This window comes from Aedes aegypti, chromosome 2 (assembly GCF_002204515.2).
Source record: "Aedes aegypti strain LVP_AGWG chromosome 2, AaegL5.0 Primary Assembly, whole genome shotgun sequence".
In the NCBI taxonomy this organism is placed as follows: Eukaryota; Metazoa; Arthropoda; class Insecta; order Diptera; family Culicidae; genus Aedes; species Aedes aegypti.
The window spans coordinates 254,978,076-255,001,322 of NC_035108.1; positions in this window are offsets into that span (position 1 = coordinate 254,978,076).

Here is a 23,247-nt window from a genome sequence, read left to right on the forward strand (position 1 = left end):
AAAGGGTGTTTAAATCGGGGGTAGACAAAATCGGTTCTAAACAGGTGCTAAAATCGGGGGTAGATAAAATCGGGGGCAGACAAAATCGGGTCATTACTGTATTATATATACGAAGAAATCGGGAGAAAAAGTTTTTTTTTTATAGAATTGAATTATCGTTATGAAAAAGAAGGTTTATATTATAAAAATATTCAAACAAGAGTGTTGTGTAACTGAAGAGATAAGGCCAGTCCTAGTTATCTCATTAAGATTATTAGTGAATTGATTTCCCAATTTGTAAGTAATGACTGATAGCTAACGATCACACATTTAATTAGTAAACGGATCCTCGCTCTTTCTCATATCAAAAAATTGATCCAAAATTCTCCCAATCCGTCGAAAATACTTGGAAACTAGCCACACTTTTATCCGAATGTAAAATATTATGTATGTATTTTTCTCTAGGCACTTTTACTTAAACGTGACAATGCCAGAAAAATCGATAGCCCTTGTCATACTGAACAACTTTGGTCAGGCTACTGAGCAATTCGCAAAACAAAAAATATTTGCTCACTAGCGCCACCTCTCCTAGTGGCAAAATTTCGAAACTTTCGGCTCAAATTATGTTAGTCCTCGTGATACTGAGCAACTTTGCCGAAGACGCCATTTTTCTAAGTGGTCAGGCTATTCAGCTATGCGCATAACAAAAATTCTTTGCTCACTAGCGCCGCCCAGTGGCAAAATTTTGAAACTTCGGGCTTAAATAATGTTAGTCCCTGTGATAATGAGCAACTTTGCCCAAGACGCCATCTTTCTGAGTGGTCAGGCTACTCAGCTATGCGCAAAACAAAAATTCTTTGCTCACTAGCGCCGCCTAGTGGCAAAATTTCGAAACTTTGGGCTCAAATAATGTTAGTCCCTGTGTTAATGAGCAGCTTTGCCGAAGACGCCATCTTTCTAAGTGGCCAGGCTACTCAGCTATGCGCAAAACAAAAAAATCATTGCTCACTAGCGCCGCCTAGTGGCAAAATTTCGAAACTTTCGACTCAAATAATGTTAGTCCTTGTGATACTAAGCAACTTTGCCGAAGACGCCATCTTTCTAAGTGGTCAGGCTACTCAGCTATGCGCAAAACAAAAATTCCTTATTCACTAGCGTCGCCTAGTGGCAAAATTTCGAAACTTTCGGCTCAAATAATGTTAATCCTTGTGATACTGAGTAACTCTGCCGAAGACGCAATCTTTCTAAGTGGTCAGGCAACTCAGCTATGCGCAAAACAAAAATTCTTTGCTCACCAGCGCCGCCTAGTGGCAAAATTTCGAAACTTTGGGCTCAAATTATGTTAGTCCTTGTCATAATGAGCAACTTTGCCGAAGACGCAATCTTTCTAAGTGGTCAGGCTACTCAGCTATGCGCAAAACAAAAATTCTTTGCTCACCAGCGCCGCCTAGTGGCAAAATTTTGAAACTTTCGGCTCTAATAATGTTAGTCCTTCACACTTAAACGGTTTCGCCGAGAACCCAACAGTTGATATCTCGGTAATAATTTGACGATTCTCGGTAAAACTTTTACCGAGATCTCGGTAAACGTTTACCGAATCTTGGTAACGCTTGCCGAGATCTCGGCAAAAAATTCGGATTGCCGAAATCTCGGTAAAATAAGTATCGAGATTCAGCGTTAAAAATTACCGAATTTTCAGCTGTTGGGTTCTCGGCGAAAAATTATACTGAGGTCGGTGAAATAATTTAAGTGTGTTGTGATAATGAGCAACTTTGCCGAAGACGCCATCTTTTCAATACCTTGGACAGACATCTGATACATGTACCATGGTATAAGTTGTCAAGAAAATTATTCCAAGGCTATCTTGAATGAAGACAATTATCAGTATGGAACCCATTTCAAGATAATTGTACTATGGTACGTATACCACAAGTGTGTCATAAGTATAAGTGGTCAGGCTACTGAGCTATGCGCAAAACAAAAATTCTTTGCTCACCAGCGCCGCCTAGTGGCAAAATTTCGAAAGTTTGGGCTCAAATTATGTTAGTCCTTGTCATAATGAGCAACTTTGCCGAAGACGCAATCTTTCTAAGTGGTCAGGCTACTCAGCTATGCGCAAAACAAAAAATCATTGCTCACTAGCGCCGCCTAGTGGCAAAATTTCGAAACTTTCGGCTCAAATAATGTCAGTCCCTGTGATAATGAGCAACTTTGCCGAAGACGCCATCTTTCTAAGTGGTCAGGCTACTCAGCTATGCGCAAAACAAAAAATCATTGCTCACTAGCGCCGCCTAGTGGCAAAACTTCGAAACTTTCGGCTCAAATTCTGTTAGTCCTTGTGATAATGAGCAACTTTGCCGAAGACGCCATCTTTCTAAGTGGTCAGGCTACTCAGCTATGCGCAAAACAAAAATTCTTTGCTCACTAGCGCCGCCTAGTGGCAAAATTTCGAAACCTTCGGCTCAAATAGTGTTAGTCCTTGTGATACTGAACAACTTTGCCGAAAACGCCATCTTTCTAAGTGGTCAGGCTACTGAGCAATGCGCAAAACAAAAATTCCATGTCCACTAGCGCCGCCTGGTGGCGTAATTCCGTATCAGAATGACCACCGCATGTCAGCCCTTGAGCTACTGAACAACTCTTCCGAAGATACCAACCTTCCAAAACATCAGGATCTAGAGATATCATATGTTACAAAATTTTGCATTCTATCCCTCATGGTTCATATAGTGCAAATCAGAAAAAGCGCCCCTACCGGCCAAGTTCTCAACTAAAAGGATGATCCTCAACTCCTAAAGGTAGATCGTACTTAGCACTGAAACTTCGCCGAAGACAGTACTGTGCTATCTCTTTTGGCATACGAGATATTCAACGACACCCCCAAAGTGATGAAATCCCATAAGCCCTGGGTCTCCTATAACGTTCTGGTGTGTCTAATAGGAGTGAGCGTAATAGGAGTGCACGTTATACCCGAGCAGAAGAAAATAACTACTGAATACCAAATTGAGGTATTCCATACCAGATAATTTCCAATACTTACAACCTGAATGAGGTATGAATGAGCCCTGCATAAGAGGTAAAATACCTCAAATAATACCTTCTGCATATTCTACAAATACCAAGCTGATACTTAGATCAGGTATTGTAATACCTAAATAATACTTGATGGATTTTCATATAAAAGTGAAATTTTTCAATACTAGTTCAATACCTCCAGCAGTCCTCAATAGCTGTCGAATACCAAAATGAAGTATTTTTAATTGTTTTAAACATTTTTTTCAAATACCATTATAATACCAAAATGAGGTATTGATAACTGAACGATACCTAATTCTGGTATGATACCAAAATATGGTATGCATAAGTTATTGGCGAGTTATTCTTTCCTCCTCGGGTAGGAATGCGTTTAATAGGAGACCCGACTGTATTAAGAATAAATTATTGAATTCTTAAAAATGAAAGTTTAGGGCGATGAAAACATCAAAAAGAATTTTATATCTGCTTATTTTATATTTTAAGACTAAGGTCAACTCATTGAGACTTGTTGCTACCATATAGTTACTTTGTAATTCATTGGCATTTTCAAGTGACGTATTGATTCCACTCTTCGTTGATTTACATTTTAACTACTTACATTTTAACTTTCTTATCACAAATATCCTCAAAGAAAGAAAATTGTGAATTCGATTATTTGAACAGCTTAATTTTGTAGATAAGCGGCTTACACATAAATTTCAAAAGGCCCCTTCTTCGTATTCTTCTTCTTCTTCTTCTTCTTCTTCTTCTTCTTCTTGGCATTACGTCCTCATTGGGACAGAGCCTGCTTCGCTGCTTAGTGTTCTAAGAACTCTTTCACAGTTATTAACTGAGAGCATTCTTTGCCAAAGTTGCCATTTTCGCATTCATATATCGTGTGGCAGGTACGATGATACTCTATGCCCAGGGAAATCAAGGAAATTTTGCATTACGAAAAGATCCTGGATCGACCAGGAATCGAACCCAGACACCTTCAGCATGGCTTTGCTTTGTAGCCGCGGACGCTAAACACTCGACTAAGGAAAGCCCCTACATTCCTGAAAACTATAGCTACGTCATTACCCAAACATAAAATTATTATATCCGATTACTAATTCCGTTACGGCCAAATTTGAAAAACAAAATGATAATGTAAGAAATCGACAACATTCGGCAAGTCATAATTCACGTTTTTAACCTATACGTTAAAATACATTTTATCGCTGATGAATTATAGCTTTTAACATACCGTCGATGGGGGTGGCAATGGGTCTAGGGGTGAGATTGCGTCAAAATGGAAAAATATGATTTATTATATGTTTCAGCTAAAAACGATGATCTTACTTAAACTAATAATTCATATGTTAAGGAACATACTATTACACATAATTAATCACAATATGCATTTTTAGAAATAGTGGTTTCTGTTTTATATATCAATGAACTTGTATGTTGAAACTAGAGAAAATTTACAACATTAAATTATTCTTTCTAAATACAGCATCGCTGAAACATCATCGCTCGATTTTTTTTTAAGATTCCTCCAGGAACCCCTTTCTTGAAGTACTTTTTCAAAATATCCCTATGTCAGTTCCTGGGGGCGGGGTTCCTGGAATAATCTCAGGATAAACCAAAATAATATAAAAAACGAGAGTAATCTTGAGAGGAATCTCCAGTTAAATTCCTGAGAGCAATTCTCGCTGAAACCAGGCCGCCATCGGCACCCATCGTTAGAATTCCAATTTTATGTCACTGATCGCTAGTTTTCGATAAAACTTAAGGGTGGTCCTTTCTGTTTTCTCAAATTGGTGGTCCCCTCGTACGCCAGCTAGCTGAACAGTTTGTGAAAAAGCCCATTTTTTGATAAATCTTGGGTATTTCTTCACGGGATATGTCTCATATTTCGCTTGGAACACATAGCAAACTTAGTGGCATCGTATAGAGAAAGGATATAGCTTTCATTTAAACTTGAAAAAATTGCCAATGATGTTTGTATTGATTGCACTCGCCATATACGTCAAAATCGTATAACATGATTTAGAAAATCGTTCATATCATAGGGTGAATACCTTTGCTCACCTAGTTTTTGTAGCCTATCTTACGCAATTTTTCCTCAGCTTTCTGATGGTGATCGCAGAATTCAAAACTAGCGGTGCGCTAATGGTGAAAAATCGATTTTTCTAACAAAATTCAAGATGGCGGCCAAATTCAAAATGGCCGCCAAAAATTTTTCAAGTTTAAATGAAAGCTATATCCTTTTTCTATACGATGCCACTAAGTTTGCTATGTGTACCAAGCGAAATATGAGACATATCCCGTGAAGAAATACCCAAGATTTATCAAAAAATGGGCTTTTTCGCCAACTGTTCAGCTAGTTGGCGTACGAGGAGTTCACCAATTTGAGAAAACAGAAAGGACCACCCTTAAGTTTTATCGAAAACTAGCGATCAGTGACATAAAATTGGAATTCTAACGATGGGTGCCGATGGCGGCCTGGTTTCAGCGAGAATTGCTCCTGAATAATCCATGGAGAAATTTTTGCAGGAGCCTGGAGGAATTCCTGAAGAAATTCCTAGAACATCATACATGCTTTTCGGCTACGTTGTCTTTATTTTTTCAACGGCTTTGAATAATGAAGATTGCGTAGATGAAAACCGTATGTCATTGAAATATAATCTCTACCAGCTTATCTGTGAAACAATTTCTATACCCTCAAAGATTTTATTGAATCAATCCTTCGAGAAATTCCCGAAGAAAAAGCTGGTAAATCTCTACAGGAATCTCTATAGAGGAGTCTCTAGAGAAACTCCTATAGGAATTTCTGACGGATTACCTAAGATAATTACTGAGAGAATCCTTGAGGCATCTTTGGAGGAATCACTGAAGAATCCTTTGAGATGTCCCAGGTAAAATCACCGTAGTGATTTTTCTGGAGAAATGCTTGGAATAACCCTCGGAGTAATCAGTGGAGACATTGCTGGAGGAATCCATAAAGAGATTTTCCAAAAAGAATTTATGTAGTGATTTTATTGGGATTTTGTTGAGATTTTTCCAATGTAATCCCTGGAGAAATTCTTAGAATAATTTCTGATAAAATTCCCGCAGCAATTCAATCTCGGAAGGAATTTCAAGACGAACTCTTGTAGGAATCCCAAGAGGATTTTTGAAGGCCCAGAACGAATCTCCGGAGAAATTCCTGGCGAATCCCTGGACGATTATCTGAAGAAATCCTTCAGCAAGCCATGTAGCGATTTTCTTGGTGGTTACTGTGGAAGAATTCCTGGAGTAAATTCTTGAAGAATCCCCTGAGGAATACGTGATGGAATCCCTGATAGAATCTCAGGAGCGGTCCATGGAGAAATCATGGAAGAGTATCTGGAATGATTCCTGGACGAATCTCGAGTGGACTATCTATGTTACTCCTGGAGAAAGCTTTGAAGATATCTCTGCAAGAATGCTTGCAGAGTTATTTCTGGCAGGAACCTAGGGGAAGTCTCTAGAAGATTTTCTAAAGAAATCCCTGGATCCACCAAAATTCCGGATTATTCCCATAAGAGCTCCTGAAGCAGATCCTGGAGGAATCCTTGGAGAAATTGCTAGAATAATCCCTGTGAAGATTTAACTGGAGGAATCTATGAAAGCTCCACTAGAGGAGACATTCCTACAGTGACTCTTGGCGAAATCTCTAAAGCAATACCTGTACAAATTATCATGTTGGTCAATTGGTCTGAAATGTATCATAGCGAACAAATGTTCTTTCTGGAGGAATTTCTGGAAAAAAGCCTTTGTAGAATCCCTGGAAAAATCGCTATAAGGATTACGGTAGAGATTTAATCTTGGAGAAATTTCTAGTAAAGTCTCAGAAGAAATCTTGAAAAGAATTCCTAGATGATTCTCTGAAAAAGTTTCTGAAGATATCTCGAGAGGAATTTTTGAAAGAATCTCTATGGTTTTCCTGAAGGAACCCCATTCAAACTGGTTCCAAAATTTCGAATTCTGTCAAAAGTTATAATTCGCCAGCAATAAAATCTAATGAGTGAGGCTAACGTTTATAAATTTGCTAAAAAACGGTGTTTTGATCTTAAAACTTCTCTTAATTATAAAGTTTTGTTTGAAAAGTAAACATCGCAAAATAAAATTCCCTGTACCCGTAACAACAGCTATAATTCAATTACCACAAAATCCGGTTTCTTCTCTGTATCAAAAACAACTTTTTATCGCCCCTAAGAGGCAATGATTTACCGTAGAGCCTCTCATCCCTTCCAACCAAGCCAGCAGCCACAAATCGAGCATTGCGAAAATCCATAAAAATCCTGAAAATTAATCGATTTTTCTCGGATTTAACGAATGGAGAGCGGTCTCGTAAGCCTCTTCTCGGTTCGGCGGAACGAAAAAAGCAAGGCGTGGGCCCATAAAAATGATTTATTAAATTTTGCTTTTGACCCCGAAAGCACAGTAGTAGCTAAACGAACGAAACTTTTCCCACCACCACTACCCAATCACTTATTTGTGTGCCGGATGATTGCTGGACTGTTGAAATAGAAATGGAAAAACCCGAAAGCCCCGAAAAGGAACCCCCAAGCAATCAGTCATTGGCAAAAAACGGAGGCAAAATAGAAAAGAAAGTTAAAAGGTTAACATTCATGTTCTTTTGCTTGAGCCCTGGCAAGCCCATCACGGTGTTTTTCTAAGACAATTTTAAATAAAAAAAGGAATGAGTTTGAAATTTTGCCTAATATTTATGTAGACTATTTCATTATATTTGCGTATAAAATAACAAAAAAAACTAGGTGTCTAGAGCAGTTTTTTTGGTGCCTTTATTTTATTAGAGGATTTTTGGGGTTTTGTGCAAACTGTCTAATATGCTGGCCCTTGTATCCTCCAATTTCATCGTACCTACGAATGCGAAAACGGCAACTTTGTCAAAGAAAAAGAAAATAGAATATAAAAATTAAATGATAAAATACAGAAACAATTTAATGTTGTTATATAAAGCTTCATCACTAGCTAATTGATAGAAAATATATGATTTCGTTCACTATATTGTGGACCTCGCACTATCAAAGTGCTGGTATATCGTAGATACCCCGTTTTAGAGTATTTATTTTTGTTTTAAAATTGATTTAGGAAACACACCGTGCCATCCCAATTGGTAGCCATTATCTCGTATGTGGGGTCGTGGCGTCAGTGACTGAGATGGATCTGGTGTTTGCGTGGCTAGGAAATCTCCACGTCAAAACCGTCCAAATTTGTGACGTTTCACCCTCGAGTGATTTCTTCGTTTCGATCACAAATTCAAATCCAATAAACGTCCCTTCGTAATCAAGTTTTCTCGAATTTGTGCTTCGGAGGAAGACTTTCCAGAGCCAGAGTCAACGGTCGTCGATTTATTCGATGCTTGGTGCCATCGATGGGTATCAAATCAAAATCGTTTGAAGTTATTGTTTCCCTTATTCGATAAATAATTCAAACGACTTTAAGATAACTTTTCCTTGCCAAATTCGAATCCTCCATTACGCTCCATTAACCCTTCAATCATCATGGTAGACACCGATCCTGGAAAAAGGCAACGATGCCATTGTTAGGCTCCGATCGGCGCTCATTCGATTATAATTCAATGAGACAGGGCAGGTCGGCTCCTTTTGAAAGATAATGTCGTTGAACTAATAGAAAAATATCCTCTCCCGTCAGCACAGGACCAGAGGAGCCGCCGGGTGCCGACAACAAGATGAATGGTGTCACTAGGAAAATCCTTTTTTTCCAAAAGATTCGCCTTTCTTTTGCTCCCTGAGTGCCATCCGTCGATGGCAGTTGTCGTCGTCGTTTTTGTTGTTGTTGCCTTTGGATCCGAGCCAATGAAGGAGGAGGTTGGTAGATAACAAAATAAGAATCGATTTCTGGCCGTTGCCATCTGACCATCCACCACAATACGAGTGGGACCAGAGTTGAATAGCAGGAATCTATTACGAGTTCAAAGAAATTCATTAAATGCGTTTTCAGGTGATCTTAATGTGTTTTTTGTTTTTGTGAGCAAATAAATCTCTTATATCCCTTTCGAGACGAACCAGCACAATTGTGCAGTTCGGCACCCATGACATTGGATGATTCTTTTAGCCAATATATCATTGTTTTTTGATTTTTTTTATTTCGATTTTCATTGATACTTGTAATTAAGCACAACAGCTTTTGTTTACATCGTGTTTAGAAGATAAAATGTAAACAAACACCATAAGAATTGAAAAAGTTTTATCTGACGCAACTTTTTATCTATTAGGTTTTTTTTCTAGGTATGCACACGTACGAATCGAAAGTGAAAGAGTTATTAATTGAAATGGCGAAGACCAAATGTGTATTAATTTAACCAACAAATATTTCTGGAGGGACAAATTATGACCAGCACAATTGTGCTGGTGCTGGCACTTACCCGGTTGATATTCGTTGTGGACTACCAATTTTCATTTTCAGTATTTCGGTCAAGTTAAGTGGCTCAATCTGGTTCTTATGTCCACAATAGTGCATAATATTGCATTGAAACATGAATGAGTGATTCAATACGAATCATAAAAATGATGTACCGTACAAAAACTATGTAACAGAAACTCATAATTGTATTGTTTTATACGTCCATATTTGAAATAGATTGTGAATCACATTTAATGTTTTAAATCTCCTATAGCAAACTTTAAGAAGAAGTAAAATTTTTGGGGAACGTTCAATTACGTCAATCATTTAGGAGAGTGGGGATCTACGAAAGTGGGACAGTGCATATACTAGGGACTTGGGAAAAGCGCGATAGTGGGTATAAGGATATTTGGACATTTGGATAGACTTAAAAATAATGGACGTAATTTTTTAATCACCCCTTGCGCACTCAATGGCGGAATGGAAGAATACCAGCCTCTGTACATGCAGCATCGGCGGGAGTTGATGGAAGTAAACGGGAGCTAGTGCGAACGTACTTGTTGAAAATCGATGAGTGGATTTCTAGGAGGTTTTGTTGGCTCAATCCGGTTATCCCGAGACCGTAAAGTAGCCTGCTATCTACGAGAGCTTGTGTTACCCTGAAGCGCGAAGAGCGATGGGTTCCGGGTCATTTGGCCGAATGCCGTTTGGCCGAAATTGAAAACAAAAGTGAACTACAGTTAGCATGGATTTATGATGAATTCCAATGAACTTATTCAGCTTATTCATAAAAAAGATAAATCATCATTGATATACATAAGCTTTCTAGTGTTAGTTGAAGAAACAGTCAGTGCTGAAAGATCCTAAATGTAAGCAGCTGTTCACTTCGAAGCCAGCGGAAAAGCCACCAGCAGATGTTTTGGCATCGCGGCTGTAGTTAGCTTTTGACAGTAATTAAAACGGTTTAAAACTTATTCGTTCTTCTGCTGGATCGGCTTTCTTCGATCTCTCGAAGCGTACTAAGTAATATATGTCATAATTCTGGCATCAACAAGTCTTGGCTTCTTCTTTTCAAAACGGAGAAACAGTGTGCTTCATTGACGTAAGTGTTCGTCGAGTCGTTAATTGCAATACTCAAGCAACGGTGCAGTGTTCAGTTCTCATGTTGTAATCTTAATCTTGGAGGAGAATAACATCTCACCTAAGTTAACCCTTGAGCTAAAAAAAATATGTTTTGAATTAAACTTATTATAAGCTTTAATTCCAATAACTATGAAAAATATTTCTCTCTTGAAAGAAAAGCCTATGATCAAAAGAAGGAAAAATCTCTTATGAAAATTTAAGCAAGTGTAATGCATATAATCATTTCATCAGTACAACTACAAAGAACTACCGATTATTTAAAGAAGGAAAAAATTCCAATTGAAATATAAGCTAAACTATTACCGATAGTAATGGAACTAGTATAACTCGAAAGAATAGCCTTTGTTTAAAAGAAGGAAAAATTTCTAATGAAATTATTAAAAATACTTGAAACCTTATTACACCGTTGATAATCCAGCGGCATTTCAATCATCACCTCAAAGTCTTGACGCGAAATGTGTTGTCCACAGCTTCGTCCTGAATTAAAGGTTCGATGTTATCATTCTCTTGGAGCTCATATAGTGGCAAACATGACGTCCTGTCACATCATAAAAATCGACATATTAATTAACTTATCAGTTATTGGGTCACACTTATGAATCCCATACATCAGCGTTGTAGCATTTTTTTTTGTTCATGATTCGTCCAAACGGCATTCGACCAAATGACCCTTTCGGCCAAATGACATTCGGCCAAATGGCGTTCGGCCAAACGGCATTCGGCCAAACGGCGTTCGGCCAAATGGTCGGACACCGAGCGATGATATGGTTTTAATGATATTTAGACGAGAACGGCAGTTTGCCTATCTAATGGCAATCATTCAAACACACCGTTCATCGCTAATAGAAACAGCCTAACTACGATGACAGAGCCTTGTGAGACTCCAGTTTCCTCAGCAAAAGCGCTAGACAGGGTGTCGACTACCTGGAAAAACCTGGAAAGTCAGGGAATGTCAGGAAATCCAATTGTTGATCTAGAAAGTCAGGGAAAGTCAGGGAATTTCACTAGAGGTCAGGGAAAAATTATCAATAATATACTACAACATCAAACTAGTTGATTGTCTGCAATGCAATCGATTAGGCCAACACAGTAATGCAATAATCATTATGTTAACATTGAATACGATTTCTGCATGAAATAAGTAAACCAATCGTTCAAAATAGCAGCTTGTCATTGAGAAAACGCTCTTATCCATACTAGAGTAAACTGTACTTTACTACCTATACTTAGCCTCAGATTTTTTTTTCTGGAACAAAAATGATCATGTCTTCGATGTTGGCGTAGATCACTTTAATATTTTTTTCAATTTGAAGTGCTCTAGATAAACGATTTGCCGTTTTGCTCGAAATCTTGAGAAAAAATGAAGTTTACTCCATCTAATAATGCCAATCTTCACAAGTTTGCTCAAAATGTAGAAGTAAAACTGGTAAAACGATACATAGAGAAAAACAAATGAGATTTCCTGTATTTAGGTGAAGACACAATCGTATCTAAAATTTTCGAAAGCTCCTGAATATTTTAGGTGAATGGATCTTAAAAAATACCATTGGCTATAACTTCGAATTTCCTAATTTATTAAACTTTGCTGAATTAGGGTCCTAGCGTTACTTCAGGATTGTTTCAGGATATTCAGACAATTTATTTATCATTTATTTCGTCAATCAAATTGTAGACTACATGTTTGCTTAATACTATGTTGTATTATATCTAAGGGAATTAAAATATTGCCTAAGCTTCGTTCGCGACATGGTCAAATCAATTTCTGTGTAATGCTGGTTATAAAGAGACATCATTTGATTTATTGGGCCGAACTTGGCATAATTAGTTCGATGATTGTTTGATGCGAACAAATTCCGATTCCTCAACTGTCTGGCGGGCGTGTAGAAATTCAAACTAGATAAGAGATTGGTGGAATCAATACGATGCGATACTATATCATTGACAAATGAAATCATGGCTAATTCGCGACGCTCCTTTAAAGTTTGGATGTCAATAAGCATGCATCGAGCCTCGTATGATGGCAGTGGAAACGTTGTCCAGCCTAATTTGCGTAAGGCATATAAAAGAAATTGCTTCTGTACTGATTCGATTCTATCCTCATGTGTTTTCATATGTGGGGACCACACAATACTACAATATTCTAAAACTGATCTTACATAAGCAATGTACAAGGTTTTAATCGTATATGGATCCCGAAAATTGAAGCTAAAACGCTTAATAAAGCTTAACATATTGGTTGCTTTGTGGACAATAGTATTATAATGGTCAGTAAATGTAAGTTTAGAATCTAATATAACACCTAAATCTCTAATCTTATCGCACCTTTGAACGTCTTGATTTTCTAAAAATACAGTAATCTGTGGTGTATTACGTTTTCTGTTATATGTGATTAGATTACATTTTTTGACGTTTAATTTAAGTAAGCTTTTACTACACCATTTATCAAATATACTTATTTCATTCAGATAAATGTCGCTCTCTTTTTTGCTATTGATTTCCATAAAAAGTTTCATATCGTCAGCATAAATAAGAATTTTAACATGTTTTATCACATATGAAATATCATTAACAAACAATATGAATAACAATGGGCCTAAATGTGAACCTTGGGGAACTCCTGATGTAACATGAACAGGTTTGGATAGTTTTCCCTCAAATCTTACTATTTGTTGGCGATCTGTTAAATACGATTCAATCCAGTTGAGGAGTTTCATTGCAATTCCCATTTTATTTAGCTTGAAAATCAACATAGGAATATCTAATCTGTCAAATGCTTTACTAAAATCGGTGTAAAGTGATTCGACGTGGTTACCTCTATCCATTGCATTTAAAGTGTAATCCTTGCTTTCTGGATTCATGTTCTCGGGGCATTCAAACGATGAGGTGTCGAGGTATCAATGGTCACGCGATGAAATAGGGCATGCTGCCAATGTTAGGGCGGCTGCAGAACCGTCGGAGTTGAGGCGTTCGGATAACAAGGTGTTGATGAATCGTGGCCGGTTATCCAAAGAAGATCGCCCGGGGGTGCCAGATGATGGCGGCAATAAAACGATCGGTTGTGGCATCATGGTACCTGGGTTAAGATGCTCAGGAAACAGCGCGTCGTAGCTTCGAGGCCGGTCATCCATTAAAAATGGACCAGGAAGCCCTGTCGGTAGAGCAGAAGGAGTGGTATGTGGTAGTAAGGCGGAGATGTCATCTGAATTCGGGAGCTTGAGAGGCTTTATCCTGTTTCTGTTCGGGATGAACCACTGCGACCAGTTTTCTTTGATCTTTTGTATACCCGTGTCCTTTGTTTAAAGCATGTCGTTCTACTCCAATACTATTGAGAAATAATGAAGTACCGTCGTGCAGGGTGACATTGGGCCATAAGGGTAACTTTGGGCCAAGATTTTTACAGCAAACTAAGACCAGAGTAATGAAAACAATGTGACAAGCTTCAAGAATACGTTATAAATAGCCACTTGATAGTCATGGATTAGTTTTTTGACTCACGTACTAGCCATGAGATGCATCGAAAAGGGCGGTCAAAGTCACCCCCTAAGCCCAATGCCACCCCGCCCGGCGGTAGTCTTTTTTTTATACAAATATCATTCTTTACCATTTTGCATAGAGCCTCTTTAGAAAAAGATACCGCTATTTATACCTTTTGGAGAAAACAGTTTGTCACCATCAAACTCTCAAATGCGCGCCCCTTAATCAGGTTCGGCCACTAAACTGGTTGAATGATACTGATTTTGACCATGCATCGGTACTCTAGCGTATCAAATTATTGCTTCTACTTATAAGTTTCAAAGTCGTTTTTTGAAACTGTGAACAGGTTTCATCGCATGAAACATTTAGATTCCTTGAAACAGAAAGCTTATTTTAAAAGTTAAGAGGTCTGCTACTCCACTGATTTGGAATCCTTTCCCTCCTAGATATCGAAAGATAAACTCTTGAACTCGGAAAGAAATTGTCTCATGAGTTGAAACCAACCTCAGATGCTGATTGAGCCATTTTACCACTTCAACCTCCTCATCATCTAGGACAAATAGGTGGGTCTTAGTGGCTTGTTACTCTTTTATACTCTCCCGACCGTAACTTATAAGTATTCACAAGAACAGATACAACAAGAGTACAATATGGTAGATCTTACCTCGTATCGCACCTCGAAAAGGTGATCTACCCGCGTTACGGGCAATAGAATAGAGGCTTTGTGGACGATCCACTCGGGGTGAAGTCCCCGACGTGTCTAGAAAGGGTGTAACAGCTCCGGAGCCGGTAGTCCGAAAAAGATGGCCCGGGAAGCACACAGGCTGTAGCATTGCAGACGATGGCAGTTGAGCTATGATGGGGTCCGGAAAGGGGTGCTCGGAGTGTATTGTGCTAATCACAGGGTGGAACTTACTACCCAGGTTGGAGTGCCCAGGGTGCTCAAGGTTTTGCACCCAAGGTTGAACACCGTCTTGGGGACGGACTATCACAATTGTGCTGGTCTGAATTTGACCCTTAAATGTTCATATGGATTGATAGAATAGCCAAAAAAGAAAGTATTGAGATGATATCAGGTATCAGGTATCAGAAGGCCGGCTCCAAAGGCACGTTCCCCACCAGTTGGGAGATTTGTGCCATCGCCATATTTGAGCCTATTTCATCATCTACCCGATGGGAGAGGAAAGGGAAGGGAAAGATGGGAGGAAATAGGAGTGGGTCCCTTGAAGAGGGAAGATCGCATAAGCGAAATGAGAGCATGTAGCTCCATACCACAATGGGTTCGAACAGCGCCCTAAAAAGGGCACTGCAAAACGCGTGAGCGTAAAGAGAGCCTATAGCTCATTACCACAGCGGGTTAAGAATAACAGGATGTCCTGAAGATTCAGGCTTCTGTATTCAGTTTCACTTAATAAGTGTTTACCAAGTAATTGGAATCGCATTTGCGCAAAAACTGGACAGTTACATATCAGGTGATACGAAGTTCCATAATCGGAGTCACAACTATCACACACAAATGAGTCAGCACGCTGAATATTTGCCATGTGATAGTTGAGTCGGCAGTGGCCTGTCAACGCTCTGACCAAGAGACTGCAATTCTGCTTTGACAGATTTGTTAAATACTTCGCCACCTTTGGAGATGGCTCAGTAATATACAATTTTGTTTGACGACACGACTCCAAACTATTCCAATATTGCTTGTGCTGAGTTGCCGCCCAAGAGTTTATCTGAAGCTTCACCCAGCACTTCGAAATTGGAATAGCCGGCTCAGGGCCAATGAAGTCATGCGATGCTCCATCGCGAGCTAGCTCATCAGCCAATTCATTTCCAGCGATGGAAGAATGGCCAGGTACCCATACAAGGTTTACAGAGTTGACTGAATTCAGTTCCTCAATTTGAGTTCGACATGCGATAACAAGCTTCGACCTTGAGTTGGCCGAAGCGAGAGCTTTTATAGCAGCCTGACTATCTGAACAGAAGTATATGACTTTACCCATTACGCGCTGTTGAAGTGCTGATTGCACTCCACACATAAGAGCAAATATTTCCGCCTGAAAAACGGTGCAGTTTCTACCAAGTGAGTAAAACTGATTCAGCCTTAGCTCACGAGAATATACTCCTGCACCAGCTCTACCTTCAAGAAGGGAGCCATCAGTGTAACATACTATATTGTTTGATATACTTCTTTCCAAATAGCCAGACGTCCACTCTTCCCGTGAAGGGAATTGTGTGGTAAATGTCCTGTAAGGAAAGTTACAAGCAATTGTGAGATCACTTGGAGCAAGGACAATTTTGTCCCAATTCACCAAAAGTGGAAACAACGAAGTGTGTGTAGATCTACGATTCACTGGATTTTTCTCCAGTAGATCCAGTACCCATAAACGGTAAGAGCAAGAAAGTGCTTCTTGTTTAAGATATATGTGTAGTGGCGCAACGTCGAAAAGGGCCTCGAGCGCTGCTGTGGGAGTTGTAGAGAACGGATATGGATTGATAGAATAGCCAAAAAAGAAAGTATTGAGATGATATGTTTATAAGGTGAATTTTGAAATAACCACTCAAATATGGTCCATCCGAAAGGGATATTTTAGTATTAACTAGATTCTGGTCTACGGTTTTTAATATTTCTGGAATTTTGGGCCGTTTTTAATCTCTACCAATGAGATTTTTAACTCTTTATTAGTTTTTCGTCGCTGTTCTTGGAATTTTCCTATGCACATACCCAAGAGCTAGGCATTTGCAAATTTTGAAGCAAATGAGGATTGGTTGAGCTCTTCAACCCTTGCAACCGATTGGTGAACAGGTGATTCAGCTATTGATGTATAATTCAGGTGCATTTACATATGTAGATGAGAATATGGGATGCCTATTTTCAGCAATGCCTACACGAAGGGGGCAAAGTTTATTTTTTCTGAACTTCCTTAGCTATCGTAATACATGATTGTTACAAGGACGTTTTAAACAGCTACTGTTTTTTTTTTTTCAATATTTAGGTTAGTTGTATTAGGTTGATAAATATTATTCAGTTCATTTGCTGAACAATTCAAATTATTTTTGAATAAAAAAAATTGGACCAATTTAGTTTAACGTTCGACAGGCTTTTTTATGCATTTAAACCCGATATAATGTATTTAAGCTCAATGTATACTACAAATTGCTCAATTATCTGGATTGTTCGCAACATATTGCACAAATTCCCCATAAAAACCGTTTGACGTCCGATACCGATGCCAAATATCTATCGGGGCAATCAATCAGGCTCCAACCAGTCGACCCATTTCAATTACAGTAAAAAGGTTTTCAATTGACCGTAAGTGAGCCAATTTTGCATATCCTCCGACCGTAGATTAACACACAGCAACCCAAACCAGGCGCATAATAAATGGCACCATGCAAATCGGCAATCGGATGGGACCCAATTCAACCCTAGAACCTAGAAGCTAGAAATCGAAGGGGGTCACCGATCCCCTTTGCAAATCGCTTGCCGACCCATAATTTGCATACACGAGCAGACATATTTTTGCATTTCCGTGAAAGGGGACGCGCATTGGTACGGATGGAAGAAGGAGGCTTACTTTGGTCAATAACCGTTTCCGTTGCTGAAATCAAGAAAAGACCTGAATTCAAGCACGTTTTTTTGGATTCCAAAAAGGTTCTGTTAGACAAATTGAGTTTACTTTTAATTAAGCTCAATTTTGGTGAAATATCAAGGGTCTAATAAAAGAAACATGCTTTTCTGAAGCAGTGCGCATCGATTTTGGAAGTTTTTAAAACTACCTGAAGCAGTAAAGCACTACTTTTCAGTGCTATTTTTTTTCTACTAATGATCACTTTACGATGCTTGCTAGGACCCCGAGGCTTCGATGTTTCGTTGGACCCGTTAGCGAAAACTATCAGTGATAATCCTTCTTGGACACCTTGGTCTTGAGAAAAAACCTCTTAAAAGAAGTTCTTTTGTTCATTTACTAAACATGGTTGCAACCATGAACAAAAGGAAGGGTGAATCTCTGAATTCTCAACTTCGTTCCAAAAAAAAAAAATGGGATTTAAAACTGTCACTACACGTGGCAAGAATGGAAGAAAGGACGTTTCTCCGGAATGCGAACTTTTTCCAAGGGTGAAATAGTTAATGTTGATAATTGTTTCGAAATGCGAAATCAGCTCGATGCTTTAGACAAATTTCCCGTACACCGGTTCGAAGCAGCCTCTAGTCCAGGCTCTTCGGTACAAGTAAGGAAGCAAAGAGTGCCGCCTATCGTGGTCAGTTATTCCGAATTTAGGGGATTTAGGCAGGATATCTTGAACTCCATTAGGGGAATCAAGATTTCCTTCCAAAACGCAAAGATCGCGAACTTCTTCTCAAACGTCTTGAAGAGAATAAGCACATTTTTTTTTAATTTATGACGATAAAACTGAACGTTTGTTCGAAGTCGTCTTGAAAGGTCTTTCAAGTGACTATAAGTCTCCTGAAGAGATCATAAATGGTATAAATGATTTTATTGGTTTTTCCTCAGTCCGAGTAATCATTACGACAAAGAGAACCCAATCTGGCATTGTTCGGAAAGGGCTTTCTCAAGAATATTATTTAGTTCACTTTAACAAAGTAGATCTAAATAATATTAAAGCTTTAGAAAAAGCTAGCCTTATGTTCAATGTCCGTGTAACATGGGAACATTTCCAGAAACCTGGAGGAAATTTCCAAAAACCCACTCTGTGTCGCCGTTGTCATGAAACGAAAAATTGCCGCATGGATGCTAAATGCATGATTTGCGGAGGTTCTTCTCACGCCAAGGACGTCTGCCCACTGAAGGAAAATACCGATGTGTTCATATGCGCCAATTGCGGGAGCAATCATAAGTCAAATTGTTTGGATTGCCTTTCGCGTAGGCAAGTCGTCGAGATTCGTGCCAGGCAGATTAACAGTAATGTTGGTTACGATAACGGTCTTCGGAATTTCCCTGGTAGAGTGTCGAGCAATGCTTATTTTTCAGTTAACCATCGCTTGATCATGAATCATATCTACCAGGAAGATTTTAATCATGCTCATTCACAAACTAATTTTAATCCGTCTGGTAGCCGTTCGAATCTTTTAGTTTCGAATGTATCTACCCACGGAAAATCCTTTGCCGATATCGTAGCAGGTAATTTGAACTCTTCCCCTATTTGTACTATGAGTACCCATTCTACTTGTTTCAAATCAAATGAAAAAAAAACCCTGCCGTCATCAAATGTACCCACTTCAAGTGATATGTCTGCCTCTGATTTTAATTTCCTAACTGAACAATTGAATCTAATGATTGATGCAATGTTCAGAGCCACGACTATGACTGAAGCAGTCCAAGTAGGTGTAAAATTTACAAATCAAATTGTTATTGGATTACGTTTTTCCAATGGATCCAAATAATAATTTAAATATATTATGTTGGAATGCTCGTCCTAACTTTTTTGTTTATTGTAATGATCGACTTGATGGGGCATGTGGGGAAGTTGCAATCACCATTCTTGGGCGTATAAAACATCAACTGTTTTCGTCATTTGAAACTAAAGTTTTTGAAACTTTAGGTATTTTTGTTGAAACACAGCTTGGTAAATGAACTTTCATAGCTGCATATTTGCCTTTTCAATGCTCTGGACAGAAAGTTAATTCGCTCCAAACTGGCTTGTGAAAATTGACTCGCAATAAGTCAATAAGTTTTTTGTCATTGGTGACTTTAATGCCAAAAATCGTTCATGGAATAATTCGCCAAGTAATGCCAACGGCAAAATTGTAGATGTTGAGTGCTTTACAGGATATTTCTCAATTCAATACCCTGATAGACCTACGAGTTTTCCCTCTTCTAGAAACCTATCTACGATTGATTTGGTCTTAACCGACTCTAGTCATCTTTGTAGCCAACTGATAACTCATGCTGATTTTGATTCTGATCATGTCCCTGTTACAATTCAAATATCCCATGAAGCGACTCTCAATCCTATCAGCTCCACTTTCAATTATTTTTGAGCCGACTGGAATACATATGAAACTTGTCTTGATGTTCACATTTCTTTACAAACAAAACTTGATATTGACTTTAAAACTTGAAACTTTAACAAATTCCATTGTTCAAGCCAGGAGCATTGCAATCCCAAAATTTGAATCCGTGATTATAGACGATGATCTTAAACTCTTGACACGTCTTAAAAACGTGAGGAAACGACAATTTCAACGTACTCGCGATCCTGCTATGAAAATTATATGGCAGGATCCACAGAAAGAAATCAAAAAACGTTTTTTACAATAAGAAATCAAAAATTTTGAAAATAAAACTTCTCATTTAAGCCCTGGTTCTAAGCCCTTTTGGAAATTATCAATAAAAATTGAAAAAACCTGAGAGCCAATACCGGCATTGAAAGAGGAAAACAAATATTACTAACTAATTGCGAAAAAGTTCAAAAACGTGCTATGCAGTTTGAAAGCGCGCACAATTTTAATTTTGGACTTACTAGTCCAATTGAAAATCAAGTTACTCAGGACTTCGAAAACATTCTCAATCAAGAGAACGTTTTCGAAAATTCCTGCGAGACTGATTTGGAAGAAGTAAGAACTATTATTAAAAAAAATCAAAAATATGAAAGCTCCTGGCGATAATGGGATTTTCAACATCAAGAAACTTCCAGAAAGTAGCTTATGATATATTTAACAAATGTTTTCAATTTGCATATTTTCCAGACAAATGAAAAAAATGCTAAGGTTGTACCAATTTTAAAACCTGACAAAAATCCTGCAGAAGCCTCTAGCTATCGCCTAATCAGTTTGCTGTACTCCATAAGTAAGCTCTTTGAAAAGGTCATTTTGAACAGAATGATGGTCCACATCAACGAAAATTCAATTTTTGCCACTGAACAGTTCGGATTCCGCCATGGACATTCGACCACTCATCAACTCTTGGTTGGTCTTGCTCTTCTAGACATAGAAAAAGCATTCGACAGTGTTTGGCATAAAGGCTAAATTTTAAAATAAAACAAAAAACCAACAGAACACCTAGACATTAGAAATAAATGTAATGTTTGGAATGATACACACAAAAATAAAATAAAGAAGATGTTTCGATGTAAAAGTATTGTACCTAATCGTTTTCATATGCAGCATTCGGGATCCTTCGAATACCTTTTCTTACAACTCCTCAAAAATTTTCTAGAAGTTAGAACGAAAAAGCGTCGTTCGTTGTTTCCAACTAATATTTGTATCCAGAGAATCCTTATGTCGTTTCTATTTCCTAACATCTGCTCCTTTACTCAACCAGAAGAAAATAATCGAAAAAATACTCACGTCTCGACCTCGTTTGTTCGCCACGTACAGCCGAAGAGTACTTGCTCACAACGCCAATAATTCCTAGCGGAAGGTATCGCACAAGGCAGCCAGCCGGGCAGGCAGGGTGGACAAGATTTATCACCCTCCATCACTTCCTAATGCAGTCCTCATCTCATAGAGCCTACAAATTTGCGAAGGTTCGTGCCGTATTTTGCACAGCCGACGTAAAAAAGGCCATCTTTTGCCGGGAATACACTACGCTCGCAGAAGATGGTCTATTTTCGTTCGCTTCCGAGACCCCGGGACGGGACCTGCTGCTGTGTCATAAATTTTGTTTTGACTCGACATTATTAGTTTATCGAACTTTTCTGCTCTTCCACCCCACCCGTAGTGGGGAAATATCCTCTTCGCAACCACAGGTGACCGTTGCGAAACGTTGGATACGATACTTAATCCCGTCGGTCGGCCACGGAAGCAGCGGTCAATCCCATTTGAACCCTATTCACGGAACGGTGCCCGAGGGTCTAAACCTAAAGCATAGGTTCTGCTAACTAGGAGTTAGTAATGAAGGTTCTGGTTTAGTTTTTGTAGCGAATGTAACATGGAAGCTGAGAGTATAGATTTTTATCTGTGATACCGGATTTGGAAGTCACATCGTTTTGTGATATTGTCAAACATTTAATGCGACCAGCAGTGCGAAATGCCAAGAAGATCCCTTGCAAATTATGAAGCTTAATTTTGCTTGATTGAAATCGGATATTAATATCAATTTCATTTCGAGGAACATCTTAATCTAATGCCTTCAGCCAAGGAGCAGGATTGCTAGACAAGAGAGGTCATAAGCAAGCACTAAAATACCGTACCATCTTATTATGTCCTGTGTACTTACCTGTATCACTGAGCGCACGCACCTACGCATGGACGCAAGACGCAATAGATATATCCAACTGACGGCCAGCAAAGACCGAAGCTTTTCGCATTACGGACGAGCTTCGCCTATTTTAACGGTGGGAGGACGGGATTCTGCCATAAATTTTAGGTGTGATTCCAGGCAGCGGACCAGTAGATTGAAATATATGGTACGGCAACGAGTGAGTATATCATTGAGACACAAGCAGTGAGTGCCAAGTCCGCACTATGCGTGGTGCTGAGCTCATCCGGTCGTAAATCATGACACTTTTGGTACCAACTATTAGACGATTTGGTTCGGGTTTGCAGCGGTAAGCATGATGCAGGCGTTGAAAATGCAAAACTGCGCTAATTGATAGGCGACTTTTAAATGTATGAAAAACAAAACATGGACATAAACGGTTCAACAAAGCTGAATATGATTTATTGAATAATTTATCAATAAATGAACAGTTGCTTTCCGAAAGCTTATGTAGAAATATGGCAGGAAGATTGCGCTAACTCTAAGTTATGCACGTAACTCCTTTGAGGTCAGCGTTATTTGTTAACCTCAAATATTATTTTGATTCATATAACGGACACTTGAGGCCTCAATGAAGAGCTTGTAAAAGAAATCATTTTGTATGATTCCACTGCATTATCAAGCTTAGAAAAGACCTAACTTTCTAATAGTGGGTAAAGATTTCGCTTGATTAACCCCTCTACTAGAAGCATCATTTTTTTTAATCACAAAAAATTCAAATCGCAATAACTTTTTTGTTTTCCAATATTTTTGCAGCATTTCTTCACAAGCTCTCAAACAACTCTACTGCTTTTGTTTCGATTTCGAACATGTTTCATCTGGAGCCGGAGATATTCCAAAATTCCTTGGGGACAGACATGTACCAAAAACTCACGTAAATATACAAAGCTACAGAATTTGTCTCATGTTCAGATATTCACTTTTTGAAACAATGGTTTATTGTGAGTCTGTTGTAAAATAAATAAAACATATCGATGCAACCATTTTTGAGTAATGAGCATTTACGATTCAGATA